Source organism: Bubalus kerabau, chromosome 14 (assembly GCF_029407905.1).
Source record: "Bubalus kerabau isolate K-KA32 ecotype Philippines breed swamp buffalo chromosome 14, PCC_UOA_SB_1v2, whole genome shotgun sequence".
NCBI lineage: Eukaryota > Metazoa > Chordata > Mammalia > Artiodactyla > Bovidae > Bubalus > Bubalus kerabau.
In genome coordinates, this window is record NC_073637.1 from 75,888,669 (window position 1) to 75,894,833 (window position 6,165).

Genomic DNA, 6,165 nt, shown 5'->3' on the forward strand with positions numbered 1-6,165 from the left:
TCACTTCAGTCGTGTCCGACTCTGTGCGACCCCATAGACGGCAGCCCACCTGGCTCCCACGTCCCCGGGATTCTCCAGGCAAGAACAATGGAGTGGGTTGCCATTTCCTTCTCCAGTGCATGAAAGTGAAAGTGAAGTCGCTCAGTCGTGTCTGACTCAGCGACCCCATGGACTGCAGCCTGCCAGGCTCCTCCGTTCTAGATGTCTATTTAGCAATGTATACTATCTATCACAAAAACACCAGACCAAGCAGAGTCACAAAACTACAGAATTGAAGAGTTGGCAAGGGTCACAGAAATTATAAAATCAAAATGCCCCCAGTTCTCACAGCCTGCCATTGGACGTCTACATTCTTTCCTGCTAAATTGTAACCCCCATGAGGACAGAGACTCTTTTTCACCATCACAGCCCCCTGAATAATGTGTGGCCAGTAAATATTTTTGAGCAAGTAAATGGGTGTTCTTGTGGGGGAAATTGTGCCAGCTATATCCAGTAGTGGCGCTAGTAGAAAAGAATCTGCCTGGCAATGCAGGAGACATAAGAGACATGAGTTCGATCCCTGGGTTGGGATTCTTCCCTGGAAGGGAACGGCAACCCACTTTAGCATTTTTGCCTGGAGAATCTCATGGACAGAGGAACCTGGTGGGCTATACTCCATAGGATCTCAAAGAGATGGACACTACTGAAGCAATTTAGCAAGCATGCAAGCTTTCATTAAAAGTGGGAAGTTCAGAGTCTTCCCATTTGCATAGTGAATTGGAGCCACTGTAGCCTGAATATGGAGATATGATAATTCAGTACCTTGAAATGGGAAATGCATTTTAATCACCCCAGGCATTTTTTTTTTTTGCAAACGAATTGCTTCTGTTTTTATGACAATATGAGATCATGAACCCATTCACCTTAACGGTGGTTAATAAGGCCTATAAAGCAAGTCGTAAAAATGCTTTGTTTGCAGTGCTGTTTTTAGAAACTCTTATCTTATGGAAAAATCTTCTCATTATGGAAAGCTTTTTAGTTATTTAAGAATCCTGGAAATAAAAGGATTCCCATGAACTTAAGAACATCCTTCATACCTTAATTAAGGAATCAAAGTATTTGCAGACAGTGGTAAGAATTATTTCTAAATTTACTTCAAATCTATATAAACTATACATTTTTTTGCTGGTACCATAAAGTAGAATTTAATCTGGAAATGGCTGAAAATAGTCTGAAAAAAGACACTGTACAATGAGGTAACAGTCTGAGACAATAGACAAATAATAATTTCAAGGAAAAATATTTTCTATTGAATGATATTTCTTCCATTAAATATATATATACATGAAGTCACTCAGTCGTGTCTGACTCTTTGCAACCCCATGGACTGTAGCCTACCAGGCTCCTCAATCCATGGAATCTTCCAGGCAAGAGTACTGGAGTGGGTTGCCATTTCCTTCTCCAGGGGATCTTCCCAACCCAGGGATTGAACCCGGGTCTCCTGCGTTGCAGGCAGACGCTTTACTGTCAGAGCCACCAGGGAAGCCCATTAAATACATATATATGATTTTTTTTAAATCTCACCTTAGAAAATGAAAAGGTAAAATTTAAGAATAGTGAATGCAAATTAAGGGAAGACTGATAACCTAGTTTTACAATTAGATTAGCACAAAATTTAAAGGCAATGCATTCATAGCTAATGAGGCCAAGTATGAGTTGCTACAAGTTGAGAAAAATAATCTGGAAATATGTATTAAAATTTAAAGTACGCACACTTCTGAACTAGCAGTACTACTTTTTGGGACTCTGTCCTGCTGTAATAAAAAATACATGTATTGGAAATTCCCTGGCGGTCCAGTGGTTAGGCCTTGGAGCTTTCACTGTGGTAAACCGAGTTCAATCCCTGGTACCCTGGTTGAGAAACTAAGATCCCACAAAGTGAAAAATGTCAGTTGCTCAGTGGTGTCCAACTCTTTGTGATCCCATGGACTGTAGCCAGCCAGGCTCCTCTGTCCATGGAATTCTCCAAGCAAGAATACCGGAGTGGGTAGCCATTCCCTTCTCCAGGGGATCTTCCTGACCCAAGAATTGAACCCAGGTAGGTATCCCACACTGCAGATAGATTTTTTTTTTTAATCATTTGAGCCACCTGCAAGCTGAGGGCCAAAATACAAACAAAACAACTAAAAAATACATGTACCTAAGATAAATGGATAAAGGTGTATGTTGCATTGTTATAGCACTGTTTGATGCTGCAAAAGAAAATAAAAAAGGAAAAAACAACTAGAAATAAATTGAGTGTCTATAATTATAGTTAATAAAAAATATTTGACTATAAAAAACTATGTTAGGTTTTGACTTAATACTGGAGGGATGTTTTGATTTAATAATTAAAATTTATGGAGTAATATGAAGAATATAGTCTCTTTTCTGTGAAACCAACTTTTAAATAAAAACCATATGTGCATATTTTTGTGTTTATAAAAGCATGGAGCTTTTAATATTGATTACCCAAGGTAATGGCAGTACTAAGAGGTGATTTAAAAGGGAGCTTTAGAGCTCCATAAACTACATTACTTCCTCAAAAGCCACTCTACATATACATAAAAAGAAGGAAAGTGCTTCCCGTTAGTTCAGTGGTAAATAATCTGCCTGCCAATGCAGGAGACATGGGTTCCAACCCTGACTCAGGAAGATCCCGCGTGCTGCGGAGCAACTAAGCCTGTGCACCACGACTGCATAGCCACAACTACTGAGACCGCGGGCTGCAACTCCTGAAGCCCGGTGCCCTAGAGCCCATGCTCTTCAATAGAGAAACCACTGCAATGAGAAACCCAAGCACAGCAAGGAGAGGCCAGCCTATGAAGCAATGAAGACCCAGCACAGTCAAAAAAAAAAAAAAAAAAAAAAATTTAAATATATTTTAAAAAGAAAAAGAACTAAAAAGAGTCTTCCTGGTATTTGCACACAGCTCCAGGAAAAGTCACCTGTTCCTTTCTGCTGCTGCTGTTAAGTCGCTTCAGTCGTGTCCAGCTCTTAGTGACCCCATGGACTGCAACCTACCAGGCTCCTCCATCCATGGGATTTTCCAGGCAAGAGTACTGGAGTGGGGTGCCATTGCCTTCTCCAAATCTGTGTGACTTGAAGAAAATCAGTCCATTTGCTCTGTAATTTCTGAACCTAATCAAATCACTACACCTAAACAATGCTGCATGGAAATTCTGAAGTCTTCTTAGCTTCAACAAAGTAAAATGGAAAAGAGACAGCTTTTTCATATACACCTTTTAAAAAAAAATTAAGTTACCATGTAATATTTTCAAAACTTAAAATGATACTCTAAAAAAGTTGTGGTGAAACTAATTAGGAATTTATACCACTGTGTGCTGAGCAGGGGAAGTGGGGAAGGAGTGTTCAGGAGGAAACTGTTCAGTGTTCAGGAGGAGTGTTCAGTTGTTAACTACCAAAAGTAATAGAAATGTTAGTGATTTTTAATTGGTTTGTTCATATTCCTTCATTTTTTCCCCAGTATTTTTTTTCCTTCTCTCTGAACTGTACCCAAAGTCTGGACATTTTTAGCTGTTAGGACTAGAAAGGGTCAAAGTTCTTCCTCAAATCATTCTATAGTCAATTCTTTTTCACGTTCTCTTTGAAGTTTATCCTCCAGCATTGGTTTCCAAATTCACATACTATATTTTTTCATATAAAGTACCTGTTGCTAATATAGTGGCAAACTAGATTTAGGATTAGTCTTCCAGAAATTATGAATTTGCCCAAGCTATTGGTCTTTCATTCGCATGACCATTTCTCCTTACAACCAAAGTGCCCACCATGGAACAAAGTTTTGTTTGTGCCTATCATCTAAGAAAAGTTACAAAATTTAAGCTTCAACTCTCATGCAAGTAAATTGGGAAGTTTATGCATACATAGTATCTTGTGAATAACTCCAATATATCTATTATATCATGTGTGTGTGCATGTGATTGTATCCCCATAAATGTAAGCTTCAGTAAGGCAGGCATCATGTCTTTTATTTCATCTTTTTCCAGTGTCTAGCAGAGTGCTTGACATAAGTACTAATAAATGTTCATTGGATACATAAAAATATAAAAAAATGAACATTTAATGAATGCCTACTTCGTCCAAGAATACAGTTATTTGGGCTTCCCTGATAGCTCAGTTGGTAAAGAATCTGCCTGCAGTGCAGGAAACCCCAGTTCAGTTCCTAGGTTGGGCAGATCTGCTGGAGAAGGAATAGGCTACCCATTCCAGTATTCTTGGGCTTCCCTTGTGGATCAGCTGGTAAAGAATCCACCTGCAATGCGGGAGACCTGGATTCGATCTCTGGGTTGGGAAGACCCCCTGGAGAAGGGAAAGGCTACCCACTCCAGTATTGTGGCCTGGAGAATTCCATGGACTGTATAGTCCATGGGGTTGCAAAGAGTTGGACACGACTGAGTGACTGGACTGAACTGAACTGAATCAGACACTTGAGATACATCTTCAGTGGATCTCAATTCTTAAAATATTCAAATCCAAATACTTTATACGTCTTTCAGTTCAGTTCAGTCACTCAGCTGTGTCCAACTCTTTGAGATCCCATGGACTGCAGCACACCAGGCCTCCCTGTCCATCACCAACTCCCAGAGTTCACCCAAACTCATGTTCATTGAGTTGGTGATGCCATCCAACCTTCTCATCCTCTGTCGTCCCCTTCTCCTCCCACTTTCAATCTTTCCCAGCATCAGGGTCTTTTCAAAAGAGTCAGTTCTTTGCATCAGGTGGCCAAAGTATTGGAGTTTCAGCTTTCACATCACTCCTTCCAATGAATGTTCAGGACTGATTTCCTTTAGGATGGACTGGATCTCCTTGCTGTCCAAGGGACTCTCAAGAGCCTTCTCCAACACCACAGTTCAAAAGCATCAGTTCTTCGGCACTCAGCTTTCTTTATAGTCCAGCTCTCACATTTTACATGACTACTGGAAAAACCATAGCCTTGACTAGACGGACCTTTCTTGGCAAAGTAATGTCTCTGCTTTTTAATAAGCTGTCTAGGTTACTCATAACTTTTCTTCCAAGGAGCAAGTGTTTTTTAATTTCATGGCTGCAGTCACCATCTGCAGTGATTTTGGAGCCCAAAAAAATAAAGTCTGTCACTGTTTCCATTGTTTTCCCATCTATTTGTCATGAAATGATGGGACCAGATGCCATGATTGTAGTTTTCTTAATGTTGAGCTTTTAAGCCAGCCTTTTCACTCTCCTCTTTCACTCTTATCAAGAGGCTTTTTAGTTCCTCTTCACTTCCTGCCATAAGGGTGGTGTCATCTGCATATCTGAGGTGATTGATATTTCTCCCAGCAATCTTGATTCCAGCTTGTGTTTCTTCCAGTCCAGCATTTCTCATGATGTACTCTGCATATAAGTTAAATAAGCAGGGTGACAATATACAGCCTTGACGTAGTCCTTTTCCTATTTGGAACCAGTCTGTTGTTCCATGTCCGGTTCTAACTGTTGCTTTTGACCTGCATACAGTCTGTAAGTAAATAATAAATCATCATTTATTATATTAAAATACATAACATGTTCAGTTAGATTTTTTTCCCCCCAATTCTCATGGTAACTTCCAAAAATGTCTGAAAATTTTTTTAACAGAACTTGCTTGGCATAGCAAAAAGGAGAGATATGTGTGTTCCAGCCAATGAGCAGGGCCTTGGCTCTTTAGCTCACCTAGGTATGGTTTCTCTTTCTTTAATTTGCTAAGTCTTTCTACACCCAAAGGAGGTAAACTATAGTATCTCTAAAGATCATTTCCTTCTCCTTACATTTTATGATTTTATAGTTTAAATTCTGTCACTTTTCAATTATAATTCTACTTCAAGTTGAAAAACAAAAAAACACATCATCCTGCTTTCTCATGTTGGCAAGCCTTGTTTATATAAATGATCAGATGGTGATTGTAGCCATGGAATTAAAAGACGCTTACTCCTTGGAAGGAAAGTTATGACCAACCTAGATAGCATATTAAAAAGCAGAGACATTACTTTGCCAACAAAGGTCTGTCTAGTCAAGGCTATGGTTTTTCCAGTGGTCATGTATGGATGTGAAAGTTAGACTGTGAAGAAAGCTGAGTGCCGAAGAATTGATGCTTTTGAACTGTGGTGTTGGAGAAGGCTCTTGAGAGTCCCTTGG